We start from the raw sequence: 14760 nt of genomic DNA on the forward strand, positions 1-14760 counted from the left end.
TGATGTAAGAAGGGCTATATAAATAAATTTGGTTTGGTCATCTCAGTCCAGGACAATGAGAACATATGGGAAGTGAAACAGAAGGACATCCAGGTCAATTAGAACATAATGGAAGTGAAACAGAAGGACATCCAGGTCAATGACAACATATCAGGTGCTGTGCCAGAAGGCTGAGGCAGTGGTCAGACAACTGTCCCACTTCAGAGTAATGGAGGACTCTGGAATCAGGTTGGTCACATTGGATCTGGTCAATAGTCAAAATACTGTCCTGGAATTCACCTAACCACCATTGATAATGTAATCAGTGCTGTGTCTGTGTGTATAGTGTATGTTGAAAGGAGGTGCCCCCTTCTACTGTGCCAATGGACTACTCCTGGCCCGAGTGAGTGATGCCAACCAGTCACTGCCATGCTGGCACGTGTCCAGTGGCGGATTTAAGCATAGGCGACATGGGCAGTCGCCCAGGGCGGCTTCTTGCCGGGGGCGGCATGGGGTACCCGCACAATATATATATGAAAATAATATTCTGAATGGTGACATTTGTGCAATCGGTTTTCTATCGCTCATTTGCACTTCATGTCAATGATATCATGTCAACATGTGGGACTGTGGGGCAATTAAACTTGTTGGAGTGTGCGTCCCGATTCTAGTTTGTGAGCTAAGCAGGCTACTGCCTGGGAAGGTCCCGCACTCAGAAGTATGAGATGGGGAGTGGCCTCAGGTCTCCATACTGACCTCAGGTCTCCCCACAGGAAGCCCGAGGTAGGGGGAGCGGGGGAATCTATCAAATAGCGCACCTCTAAGTTTGTACAGTACTAATGCAATTAGTTGTGCAATTTAGTTTGTCTGTTTCTTGTTTGAAGTGTAATAATCAGGTGCTCTTCTTTATAAGTGTGTAATCTATTTGTGTGATATAAGATTTGTGCAATTTAGTTTTATTTGTGTTTTTTGTTAGTAATGGTGTAATAATTCGATTCTCTTTATTATTTGTATTTATATACTACAATTTGTTTCTATTTGTTTTTGTTACTTCTTTTTTATATTTATGAGTCTTATTTTTATATATATATTTATATAGTTTTAAATGTAATGATTATTTATTTGGGGTGTTCCAAATGTCAGCTGATGGAGGACTGAAGAGATGCTGTCACAACCGTCTTCAAAAATATACCAAGGCGCAGCGGATATGTGGATACTCATATTTTAATTTAAAAAAAAAGAGTAAAGCATCCACCGGAAAAACACTAAGCAAGACAGCAACAGTTTTGCAGGCTAACTAATGCAGTGCAAAAACAATTCCCCACAAACACACAGACAAACACAGCCAACTAATATAGGACTCCCAATCAAAGGCAACACCACACACCTGCCTTCAATTGGAAGTCCACCCCAATTAACTATACATAGAACAACAAACCTAGAACCTATACCCATAACTAACTAACTAAACCTAGAAATACATAAACACAGAGCAGTGCCCAAAACCCCCGGAATACATAAATAAAACAACCTACTACCTACACCACCACCCCGAACCATATAAAACAAATACCCTCTGCCACATCCTGACCAAACTAAAACAACACATAACCCTTAACTGGTCAGGACGTGACAGATGCTTTTGAAATGGAGTCCTCTGATGTCTGAACTGGGAGAGACGTATCCCTCAGTATTAAATTGATACAAGACACATCTATTACATTTTATCGTCTTTGTTATTATTGAATCCAATGGTTCATCAATAGAGGGAGGAGGCTGTGTATTCTTCAAACATCTCAGGGAACTCCTGTCTTATACAGGGCACCATACAGGAAGGTAGAATATTTACACATTGTTTTATTAGCAGAACACTGCTTCTACAGTATTATGTGAAAGATGGTTTATTCTACATGAAACTGTTACACCTGAAAGTTAGCAAATTGTATTTGTCATATGCGCCGAATACAACAATGAAATGCTTACAGTGAACTGCTCACTTACAAGCCTTTAACCAATAATGCAGCTTAAGAAAATAAAAAAGTAAGAGAAGAAAAACAAATAATTAAAGAGCAACAGTAAATAACAATAGCAGGGCTATACACAGGGGTTACTGGTACAGAATCAATGTGCGAGGGCACCAGTGTCGAGGTAATTGAGGTAGAGTAGGTAGAGGTAGAGTAATGTAGGTAGAGTTATTAAAGTGACTATGCATAGATAATGACAGAGAGTAGCAGCAGAGTAGAAGAGGGGTAGGGGCGGGCAATACAAACAGTCTGGGTAGCCATTTGATTAGCTGATCAGGAGTCTCATGGATTGGGGGTAGAAGCTGTTTCGAAGCCTCTTGGACCTAGACTTGGCGCTCCGGTACTGCTTATTGTGCGGTAGCAGAGTGAAGTCTATGACTAGGGCGGCTGGGGTCTTTGACAATTTTTAGGGCCTTCCTGTCACACTGCCTGGTATAGAGGTCCTGGATGGCGGAAGATTGGCCCCGGTGATGTACTGTGCTGTACGCACTACCCTCTTTAGTACCTTGCGGTCGAATGCCGAGCAGTTACCATACCAGGCGGTGATGCAACCAGGTCAGGATGCTTTTGATGGTGCAGCTGTAAAATCTTTTGAGGATCTGAGGACCCATGCCAAATATTTTCAGTCTCCCGAGGGGGAATAGGTTTTGTCGTGCCCTCTTCATGGCTGTCTTGGTGTGCTTGGACCATGTTTTTTGTTGGTGATATGGACGCCAAGGAACTTGAAGCTCTCAACCAGCTCCACTACAGCCACGTCGATGAGAATGGGTGCATGTTCGGTCCTCATTTTTCTGTAGTCCACAATCATCTCCTTTGTCTTAATCAAGTTGAGGGAGAGGTTGTTGTCCTTGCACCCCACGGTCAGGTCTCTGACCTCCTCCCTATAGGCTGTCTTATCGTTGTCGGTGATCAGCCCTACCACTGTTGTGTCATCTGCAAACTTAATGATGGTGTTGGGGTCGTGCCTGGCCGTGCAGTCATGACTGAAAAAGCGGTACAGGAGGGGGCTGAGCACCACCCCTGAGGGGCCCCCGTGTTGAGGATCAGCGTGGTGGATGTGTTGTTACCTATCTTTACCACCTGGGGCCAGCCCGTCAGGAAGTCCAGGATCCAGTTGCAGAGGGAGGTGTTTTATCCCAGGGTCCTTAGCTTATTGATGAGCTTGGAGGTCACTACGGTGTTGAACACTGAGCTGTAGTTAATGAATAGCATTCTCATATAGGTGTTCCTTTTGTCCAGGTGTGAAAGGGCAGTGTGGAGTGTAGTAGAGATGGGTCTAGAGTTTCTGGGATAATGGTGTTGATCTGAGCCATGACCAGCCTTTCAAAGCATTTCATGGTTATGGACGTGAGTGCTAAAGGTCGGTAGTCATTTAGGAAGGTTACATTAGTGTTCTTGGGTACAGCAACTATGGTGGTCTGCTTGAGATATGTTATTACAGACTCGGAGTACACGTCCTGGTAATCCATCTGGGCTTGTGGCCTTTTGAATGTTGACCTGTTTAAAGGTCTTACTCAGATGGCTGCGGCGAGTGTGATCACACAGTCATCCAGAACAGCTGATGCTCTCATGCATGTTTCAGTGTTACCTGCCTCGAAGAGAGCATAGAACTTATTTAGCTTGTCTGGTAGGCTCAGGTCACTGGGCAGCTCTCGGCTGTGCTTCCCTTTTTTTGTCTGTAATATTTTGCAAGCCTTGCAATATCCAACGAGTGTCAGAGCCGGTGTAGTACGATTAAATCTTAGTCCTGTATTTACGCTTAGCCTGTTAGATGGTTCGTCGGAGGGCATAGTGGGATATCTTATAAGCTTCCGGGTTAGAGTCCCGCTCCTTGAAAGCGGCAGCTCTACCTTTTAGATTAGTGTGAATGTTTCCTATAATCCATGGCTTCTGGTTGGGGTATGTACGTACAGTCACTTTGGGGACGACGTCATTGATGCACATATTGATGAAGCCAGTGACTGATGTGGTGTACTCCTCAAAGCCATCGGAAGAATCCTGGAACATATTCCAGTCTGTGCTAGCAAAACAGTCATGTAGTTTAGCATCTGCTTCATCTGACCACTTCATCTGAACATCAAAACACTTTGTTTAGATTATTTACATAATTTCAGCAATTGCGCTCTTCTCATATTAGTTTGTAGGCTACTGACCTATTCCTATCCTTTAATCTTTCAATTGGTCAGTAGCCTACAGAGTGGTATGAGAAGAGTACCATCCTGCATCTCACATCTGCCTGTAGTTATGGTACTCTGCCTGTTGGACCCATGGGTTGTTGCAAACACTGTCATATCCAGGATGGAGTGTCAAGATCTCCTCCCATCTTGTAACTTGACTGTATCTGTCCATAACCTTTAAGACATTACATAGATGGAAGGAACTTCATCCCCCACTGGAGTCTTGAAGACAAAACCTCACCCAGAGAGCTTTGCATGTCAGTGTGTGGTTAGACAGACAAACAGGGATGGACTGGGAAAGAAAAATGGCCCTGCACTTTTTGATCGGACTGGCCCACCAAAACCCCCCCAGCGATACACCACCACCAACACAACCCACACCACACTTTATGTAAACAAGATTACTGAACAATATAACAATAACTTTAGCAAAATAGATGTAAACAGAACAAGGGGAATGTTTTGCTCTTAGAAGGAGGCTGGCACAATGGTACTGGCAGCAAGGTGGCAAGAATCTCTGGAACCATCTGACCAGTAATTAAATAATACAGGAAGAAATTTGATTGTGAAAAGACTGGTGACTAGGCAAGTCATAGAATAAAATTTAAATAAACATTTCCTACCTCCTTAAACTTGTTAGAGCTAGGGTCCTTTTTTCTCAATTTCCGCCTGACTGACGTGCCCAAAGTAAGCTGCCTGTTGCTCAGGCCCTGAAGCCAGGATATGCATATAATTGGTACCATTGGAAAGAACATGTTAATGTAGGAGAATATAACACAATAGATATGGTAGGAGAAAATCCAAAGAAAAACCAACTGGTATTTTTTTTATGAGAGCCTATGCTCTTCCAATGGAAAGTATAGGGAAATAATGAAATCTAGCTCCCAGTATGCAATTCCTATGGCTTCCCCTGGGTTCCAGTAGTCTTTGTTCAAGGTTTCAGGCTTGTTTCTTCCAAAACGAGTAAGAAATATGAGGTTTACTACAGGGACACAGACTTGTAAATTCGTGCATGCGTCGAAGAGGACACGCAACTGCTAATATCATTCTCCTATTGAACATACTTCTTTCAGTATGAAATATTATAGTTTAATTACATTTTAGGGTATCTGAGGAGTAAATAGAAACATATTTTTACTTGAAAGTTTATGGGTAGATTTTCGGATTCTCATCTTGGCATGTTGAATGAGTGGATTATTCAAATCGATGACGCCAACTAATCAGACTTTTTGGGATATAAAGAAGGATTTTATCTAACAAAACGACACTACATGATATAGCTGGGACCCTTTGGATGACAAATCAGAGGAAGATTTTCAAAAAGTAAGTGAATTTTTAATCGTTATTTGTGAATTTATGAAACCTGTGCCGGTGGAAAAATATTTTAATGTGGGGCGCCGTCCTCAAACCATCGCATGGCATGCTTTCACTGTAAAGCCTACTGTAAATCAGGCAGTGCAGTTAGATTAACAAGACTTTAAGCTTTCAACCGATATAAGACATAAATGTTTAATATCCATCATTTTTATGATTATTTATTTGAATTGCGCGCCCTCAAGTTTCACAGGATGTTGTCCCGCTAGCGGGACGCCTAGCCCAGAGAGGATTATTAATTTCTGCAGCATCTCACTTCTCTCAGCAATGCCATCTATAACCAGGTCACTATCCAGGGCTATTAAAACATCTCGCTCAGTAGCCATGAGCATAAAAGCCTCCAGGTGCTGTTGAGAGAGTGCTCCTGAGCCTACTCTTGATGAATTTCAGAGTAGCTACCTGGGTAACTGACAGGGTAAGTAGGAACTTGTAAGCAAGGCCCAGGATGTGGTATACGTTGGTCAATAGGTTGTACTGACTAAGAATATGGTAGCAACACATTGGACAGTCCTTGCAACATGAACAGCTGTTGTTCACCATCTCCACCTCGTCTTAATTTCCTTGATCCTCCATAGTCCTGGTTGTGTATTCTTCAAATCCTGATTGTTTTAGTCCACTGTTCTGCCAGACTCATGAGCTCACTCTGTAAATTGGCCACTATTTCTCTGTCAAATTTGATCAAACCTTTGATTAGTTCTTGAAGGGCTGTCTGGAAGGCCACTGGCACTGGATGTTAGCTGACTAAAGTTTTTAGGTTCCAGAAAAATCTGTGTCGGCATACACAGTGCCATTACTCAGAAATTGCCATTGGATGCTATCTATACCTGTATCCAGAATTGAATTTGATTATGGACACCAATCCTGTATGCACTCTCTGCCCCAGTAAATGTCTCATTTTTTGCCATCTCTCCAGACATGGTTTTCTTCTTTCGAGCCCTTTTCGTTGGCAGAGTGGTTCGGGGTTTAACCTCTTATGGCTAGGGGGCAGTATTTTCACGGCTGGATAAAAAACGTACCCGATTTAATCTGATTATTAGTCCTGCCCAGAAACTAGAATATGCATATAATTATTAGCTTTGGAGAGAAAACACTCCACAGTTTCTGAAACTGTTTGAATGGTGTCTGTGAGTATAACAGAACTCCTATGGCAGGCAAAAACCTGAGATGCTTCTGTTCAGGAAGTACCCTGTTTGAACATTTCTTGCCCTTGTTGATTCTCTCTATCTATTACAAGGGATCTCTGCTGTTACTTCACACGTCTCCAATGAAGTCTCAGAGCCCGGGAAAAACAGGAATGACGTAATTCAAAGCCCTGGCTGAAGCACACGAGAGCAAAAGCTAAGTGGTCACTCAGTGGACTAAGCCTTACGCTCGCGACCCGCCCCGCCCCTGGCTTTCGGTTTTTCCCTCAGTATACAGACAGGCAGATTCCCGGTCGGAATATTATCGCTTTTCTACGAGATAAATTGCATAAAAATTGGTTTTAAACAGCGGTTGACATGCTTCGAAGTACGGTAATGGAATATTTAGAATTTTTTGGTCAAATTCTGCGTCATGCTCGTGGCCGAGATTTAGCGTTGGGATAGTGTCTAGAACGCACGAACAAAACGTCTTGATGGAACATAACGATGGATTATTTGGGACCAAACCTACATTTGTTATTGAAGTAGAAGTCCTGGCAGTGTATTCTGACGAAGAACAAGCAAGGTAAGAACATTTTTCTTATAGGAAATGTGATTTTGGTGAAGGCTAAACTGTTTGGGTGTCTAAATAGCTAGCCCTGTGATGCCGGGCTATGTACTTAGATTATTGCAAAATGTGCTTCATCCGAAAAGCTATTTTAAAATCGGACATATCGAGTGCATAGAGGAGTTCTGTATCTATAATTCTTAAAATAATTGTTATGCTTTTTGTGAACGTTTATCGTGAGTAATTTAGTAAAATCACCGGAAGTGTTCGGTGGGAATGCTAGTTCTGAACGTCACATGCTAATGTAAAAAGCTGGTTTTTGATATAAATATGAACTTGATTGAACAGACATGCATGTATTGTATAACATAATGTCCTAGGTGTGTCATCTGATGAAGATCATAAAAGGTTAGTGCTGCATTTAGCTATGGTTTGGGTTTATGTGACATGATATGCTAGCTTGAAAAATGGGTGTCTGATTATTTCTGGCTGGGTACTCTGCTGACATAATCTAATGTTTTGCTTTCGCTGTAAAGCCTTTTTGAAATCAGACAGTGTGGTTAGATAAAGGAGAGTCTTGTCTTTAAATAGCTGTAAAATAGTCATATGTTTGAAAAATGGAAGTTTTCGGATTTTAGAGGAGTTTGTATTTCATGCCCCGCCCATCATTGGATATTGGAGCAGACGTTCCGCTAGCGGAACGTGTAGATGTAAGAGGCTAACTCAAGCTCTGTTTCCGCATCCCGTTCCTGCAACTTCCTGTTGACCCACTGAACAAATGTGTCTACAGCTGCCTTGACTTTTTCTAAATCTCTTTCCATTCCTTTGAGCTGCTCCTCTGTAGACACAACCATACGATGCGCAGACAGAATGTCAATTCCACTTGTTTGAAGATATTTTGTGACTGCTGAGGTGACCTGAAATATTCTGAGGAATATCTGAGCTTTAAGTATTGTTCCATACTGCAGCAACCCCTCAATGTATCCTTGTGCCTTGACCCGTGCAGTAGTGTTGATGGTTTTCTGATCTTGTAAGGTTGAAAGAGTGAGAAGGACATAAACATACAGACCCTCGTCTGGATTTCTAAAAGCTCCAAAGACCTTCTTTAAGGCACTGTCTTTAGCCCACCAGCGTGTCTTTCCAATTGGAGCAAGACGTATGCGTCTTGGGTCCTTGCTCTCCTTCTACAGTACGATTCACGGAAGAACACAGCTCCGTTGTTAGTGAGAGAAAAAAGTGACCCACTTGCCAAGACACTGTTGTGTCTGCTAAAACAAGGATCAAAATGTGTGCATAGCACCACACATGCACTTGACCAGTGGACTTTACAGAGAGCAGGGAAGAGAAGCCTTTACATTGGCTTGCAAAAGTATTCACCCACCCTGGCATTTTTCCTATTTTGTTGCCTTACAATCTGTAATTAAAATGTATTTTTGGGGGGTTTGTATCGTTTGATTTAAACAACATGCCTACCACTTTGAAGATACAAACAAGAAATAAGACAAAAAGTCAATACTTGGCAGAGCCACCTTTTGCAGCAATTACAGCTGCAAGTCTCCTGGGGTATGTCTCTATAAGCTTGGCATATCTAGCCACTGGGATTTTTGCTCATTCTTCAAGGCAAAACTGCTCCAGCTCGTTCAAGTTGGATGGGTTCCGCTGATGTACAGCAATCTTTAAGTCAGACCACAGATTCTCAATTGGATTGAGGTCTGGGCTTTGACAAGGCCATTCCAAGACATTTAAATGTTTCCCCTTAAACCACTCGAGTGTTGAACAGGTGGACATCCTTTTCATCACCAGCATCAGCACCACCATGATCTCTGTCCTGCAGAGCGTAATGCTTTACTGATTATGGCCACGCTGTTACCTTCGCTGCTGATGTGAGCTGAATTGGAAATTATATTTAAAATCTTTAAACGTACATTAGTGCAGTTTCTGATTTGAAGTCCCAAAAATAATTATTTTCACTACCTCATTTCATGACTGCAATTCTTTTTCTAGACAGTATCTGAACCAATCTCTTCCTAATCTCCATGGTCTTCAGACAGTAGACTACTGGGTTGATCAGAGAAGGTAACAGCGTTGCTATAATCAGTAAAGCATTACGCTCTGTCAGATTCAGCCTCACCCCTATCCTCGTCAACAACACAGAGACTAACTTGGGAGCGTAGTAACAGGACACCACAATGATGTGACAAATACACGTATTAAACACCTGCACTCTGCTCTCGTTGTTAGGCAGTCTCAGTACTGTGTAGATCAGATTCACGTATGACAGCAGAATGAATGTGAGCTGTGCACCAACCAACCACAGACCCAGGATTGTGGGAAGCATCCAATAGGGTTCAGGGTTGACACAGGCGGCTCTGACCATAGCAGGATAGTCACAGAACACATATCTAATGATGGGCTGGCAGTATGGAAGGCTGTCTGCCTGAGCTGCTACTACCCCCATGACCCCTAACCCTATCAGCCAGGTAGCTGTGATCAACAGGAAGAGCCGCGGGTTAGTTAGGATGATGTGGTACCTAAGAGGAGTGCTGATAGCGATGGTTCGGTCCAAAGCCATCAGAGACAGGGCCAGACACTCTTCGATGTCACCCAGGTGGTAGATGTACATGCTTGATATGCAGGAGTAGTAGGAGATGGTTTAGACCTCGGCCAGCAGGACAGAGATCATGGAGGTGCTGGTGCTGGTGGTGAACAGGATGTGGACAAAGATACAGTAGATGATATGCAATGTATATGCTATCTCTAGATATACCCAGGCAATTCACACTAGAAGGTACAACTTCGATGGCCCCACCTGCTTCATACTGCAAGAAAAAAATGACAACTATCAGATTGTAATGTATCTCAAGGTAGTGGTAAAAGTGAAAACATACAGTTGAAGTCAGAAGTTTACGTACACCTTTGCTAAATACATTTAAACTCAGTTTTTCACAATTCCTGACATTTAATCCTAGTAAAAATTCCCTTTCGTAGGTCAGTTAGGATCACTTCTTCATTAGGGACAGACGTTCCGCTAGCGTGGCGCGAAATACAAATATCTAAAAAATGCTATACCTTCAATTTGTCAAACATATGACTATTTTACAGCATTTTAAAGAAAAGACTCTCGTTAATCTAACCACATTGTCCGATTTCAAAAAGGCTTTACAGCAAAAGCAAAACATTAGATTATGTCAGTAGAGTACCCTGCCAAAAATAATCACACAGCCATTTTCAAAGCAAGCATATATGTCACAAAAACCAAAACCACAGCTATATGCAGCACTAACCTTTGATGATCTTCATCAGATGACACTCCTAGGACATTATGTTATACAATACATGCATGTTTTGTTCAATCAAGTTCATATTTATATCAAAAACCAGCTTTTTACATTAGCATGTGATGTTCAGAACTAGCATACCCACTGCAAATTTCTGGTGAATTTACTAAATTACTCACGATAAACCTTGAAAAAAAACATAAGAATTATTTTAAGAATTATAGATACAGAACTCCTTTATGCAATCGCGGTGTCCGATTTTAAAATAGCTTTTCGGCAAAAGCACATTTTGCAATATTCTGAGTACATAGCCCGGCCATCATGGCTAGCTAATTTGACACCCACCAAGTTTGGCCCTCACCAAACTCAGATTTCCTATAAGAAAAATTGGATTACCTTTGCTGTTCTTCGTCAGAATGCACTCCCAGGACTTCTACTTCAACAACAAATGTTGTTTTGGTTCGAAATAATCCATAGTTATATCCAAATAGCTCCGTTTTGTTCGTGCGTTTAGGTCACAATCTGAAGGGTGACGCACGAGCGCATTTTGTGACAAAAAAGGTCAAAATATTCCATTAACGTACTTCGAAGCATGTCAAACGCTGTTTAAAATCAATTTTTATGCTATTTTTCCCGTAAAATAGCGATAATATTCCAACCGGGCAACGTTGTATTCATTCAAAGGCTGAAAGAAAAAAATTGAGTCGTCTCATGGACATGCATCTCCAGTGTCACTGTTCCCAGCCTGACCACTCACAAAAACTCCTGCTGTTTTTTGCCCAGAGACTGCAGACACCCCATTACACTTTCGGCCGCTTTCTGAGAGCCATTGGAAGCCTTAGAAAATGTCATGTTACAACACAGATGCTGTATTTTCGATAGAGATGCCACAGAAGGAGAACAAATTGTCAGACAGGGCACTTCCTGTATGGAATCTTCTCAGGTTTTGGCCTGCCATATGAGTTCTGTTATACTCACAGACACCATTCAAACAGTTTTAGAAACTTTAGAGTGTTTTCTATCCAAATCTACTAATTATATGCATATTCTCGTTTCTGGGCAGGAGTAGTAACCAGATTAAATCGGGTAAGTTTTTTATCCGGACGTGAAAATACTGCCCCCTATCCCAAACAGGATTTATTAAGAGTGAAATGTTAGACGAATAGTAAAGAGAATGATTTATTTCAGTTTTTTTTCTTTCATCACATTCCCAGTGGGGCAGAAGTTTACATACGCTCAATTAGTATTTGGTAGCATTGCCTTTAAATTATTTAACTTGGGTCAAACGTTTTGGGTAGCCTTCCACAAGCTTCCTACAATAAGTTGGGTGAATTTTGTCTAATTCCACCAGACAGAGGTGGTGTAACTGAGTCAGGTTTGTAGGCCTCCTTGCTCGCACATGCTTTTTCAGTTCTGCCCACAAATTTTCTATTTGGAAGACCCATTTTTGACCGAGCTTTAACTTCTTGACTTTTGTCTTGAGATGTTGCTTCAATATATCCACATAATTTTCCTTCCTCATAATGCCATCTATTTTGTGACATGCACCAGTCACTCCTGCAGCAAAGCACCCCCACAACATGATGCTGCCACCCCCGTGCTTCATGGTTGTGATGGTGTTCTTCGGCTTGCAAGCCTCCCCCTTTTTCCTCCAAACATAACGATGGTCATTATGGCCAAACAGTTGTATTTTTGTTTCATCAGACCAGAGGACATTTCTCCAAAAAGTACAATCTTTGTTCCCATGTGCAGTTGCAAACCAGTCTGGCTTTTTTATGTCGGTTTTGGAGCAGAGGCTTCTTCCTTGCTGAGCGGCCTATCAGGTTATGTCGATATAGGACTTGTTTTACTGTGGATATAGAGACTTTTGTTCCTGTTTCCTCCAGCATCTTCACAAGGTCGTTTTACTGTGCTGTTGTTCTGGGATTGGTTTGCAATTTTCGCACCAATGTACGTTCATCTCCAGGAGACAGAACGCATCTCTTTCCTGAGCAGTATGACGACTGCATGGTCCCACAGTGTTTATACTTGCGTACTATTGTTTTTACAGATGAACATGGTACCTTCAGGCGTTTCGAAATTGCTCCCAAGGATGAAATAGACTTGTGGAGGTCTACAATTTTTTACCTGAGGTCTTGGCTGATTTCTTTTGATTTTCCCATGATGTCAAGCAAAGAGGCACTGAGTTTGAAGGTAGGCCTTGAAATACATCCACAGGTACACCTCCAATTGGCTCAAATTATGTCAATTAGCCTATCAGAAGCTTCTAAAGCCATGACATCATTTTCTGGAATTTTCCAAACTGTTTAAAGGCACAGTCAAATTAGTGTATGTTAACTTCTGACCAACTGGAATTGTGATACAGTGAATTATAAGTGAAATAATCTGTCCGTAAACAATTGTTGGAAAAATGACTTGTGTCATGCACAAAGTAGATGTCCTAACCGACTTGCCAAAACTATAGTTTGTTAACATGAAATGTGTGGAGTGGTTGAAAAACGAGTTTTAATGAAGCCAACCTAAGTGTATGTAAACTTCCGACTTCAACTGTACATTTGGGCGTAACATCGTGGCCTAAAGACATAGGCCCCCACTTCATCTGAAGCATGATATAGCTAACAACAGTTCCATCCTCACCTGCATGGTTACCTGTAAACAGGCGAGGTGATGACTCAGCCTCCCAGGTCTACCAACACTCTAATTAGGTCTCTGATGACCACCTGTTTGTTGAGCCTGAGTCTGAGGAGAGTTACAGGGACACTACACCTGGTGGGAATACTGCTCTGCCAACATACAGCTTGTTACTGTTCACTCATTAGGAGAGAGAGGGAGGGACAGAGAGAGAGACTCGTGTAAGCAACAAGCCAAAGCTATGGGTTTAGGCAAGCTAATGAAATATTACTGCTAATTGTACATTTGCTGGATCTTGCCAAAAGACTGTTATCCATCTCTCTACATTGTCCCTAAAAAACCCAACAGTTAGTGGGTTTGTAATATGTTCAACACTGTGATATCAATCTTCTCATAGGATCTGATGTCACTCTGTACAGAGTGAACAAATAGGGAGTCATCAGAGAGCCAATTATAATGTTGATACACCTGAGAAGGGTGTTTACAGGTAGACAGCTTAGGCTGGGGAGAGTTATGACGTTTTAGGGTCAAATGGCTAAAGAACAAGGTCAATGCAAGTCAGCACTTTTGTTCCTACCTTGCATGCTGTCTACTGCAAAGCACTTGAAAATAAACTACTGGAAATGTAGGACTAGACAAGGCTGTCTCTTCTCCCCCCCTTTTATTCACTAGTGTGAAAAGCCACTGGTCATCTCAGTCCAGGTCAATGAGAACATAAGGGAAGTGAAACAGAAGGACATCCAGGTCATTAAGAACATATCAGGAGCTGTTCCAGAAGGCTCAGGCAGTGGTCAGACGACACTCCCACTTCAGAGTAATGAGTGAGTGATGCCAACCAGTCAGTGCCATGCTGGCACGTATCCAGGGGCTGATTTAGGCATAGGCGACAAGGGCATCCACCCAGGGCGGCATCTTGACGGGGGGCAGCATGGGATGCACAAGCAATTTTTTTTTAGTATATATATATATATATATATATATATATATATATATATATATATATATATATATATATATATCATTATTACATGTATTAAACTGGTTGGCATCACTCACTCATTACTCTGAAGTGGGACTGTCGTCTGACCACTGCCTGAGCCTTCTGGAACAGCTCCTGATATGTTCTTACAAATAATTTATACAAATAATTTTCTGAATGGTGACATTTGCTCGATCGGTTGTCTACCGCTCATTTGCACGTCACGTCAATGATATCATGTCACCGTGTGGGACTGTGGATCAATTAAACTTGTCGGAGTGGGCGTCCTGATTCCAGTTTGTGAGCTAAGCAGGCTACTGCCTGGGAAGGTCCCCCACTCAGAAGTATGAGATGGGGATTGGGCGGGGTAAGTTGACCTCAGGTCACTGGAAGCCCGAGGTAGGGGGGGAGCAGGGGAATCTGTCAAATAGAGCACCTCAAACTTTGTACAGGACTAATGCAATTAGGTGTGTAATTTAGTTTGTGAGTTTTGTGTTTGAAGTGCAATAGTGTAATAATCTTCTTTATAAGTGTGTAATCTATTTGTGTATTTATGTGATATAGGATTTGTGCAATTTAGTTTTATTTGTGTTTTTTGTTAGCAATAGGGTAATAGTGTAATAATTCGA

General features: G+C 41.9%; 1 pseudogene; it reads right to left on the reverse strand.

Moving 5' to 3' along the window:
• Nucleotides 1–9218: 9218 nt before the first annotated feature.
• LOC115202658 (olfactory receptor 10G7-like) lies at nucleotides 9219–10007 on the reverse strand (annotated as a pseudogene).
• Nucleotides 10008–14760: the final 4753 nt, after the last annotated feature.

The sequence above is a fragment of the Salmo trutta genome, chromosome 12 (genome assembly GCF_901001165.1).
Source record: "Salmo trutta chromosome 12, fSalTru1.1, whole genome shotgun sequence".
Taxonomy (NCBI): Eukaryota; Metazoa; Chordata; class Actinopteri; order Salmoniformes; family Salmonidae; genus Salmo; species Salmo trutta.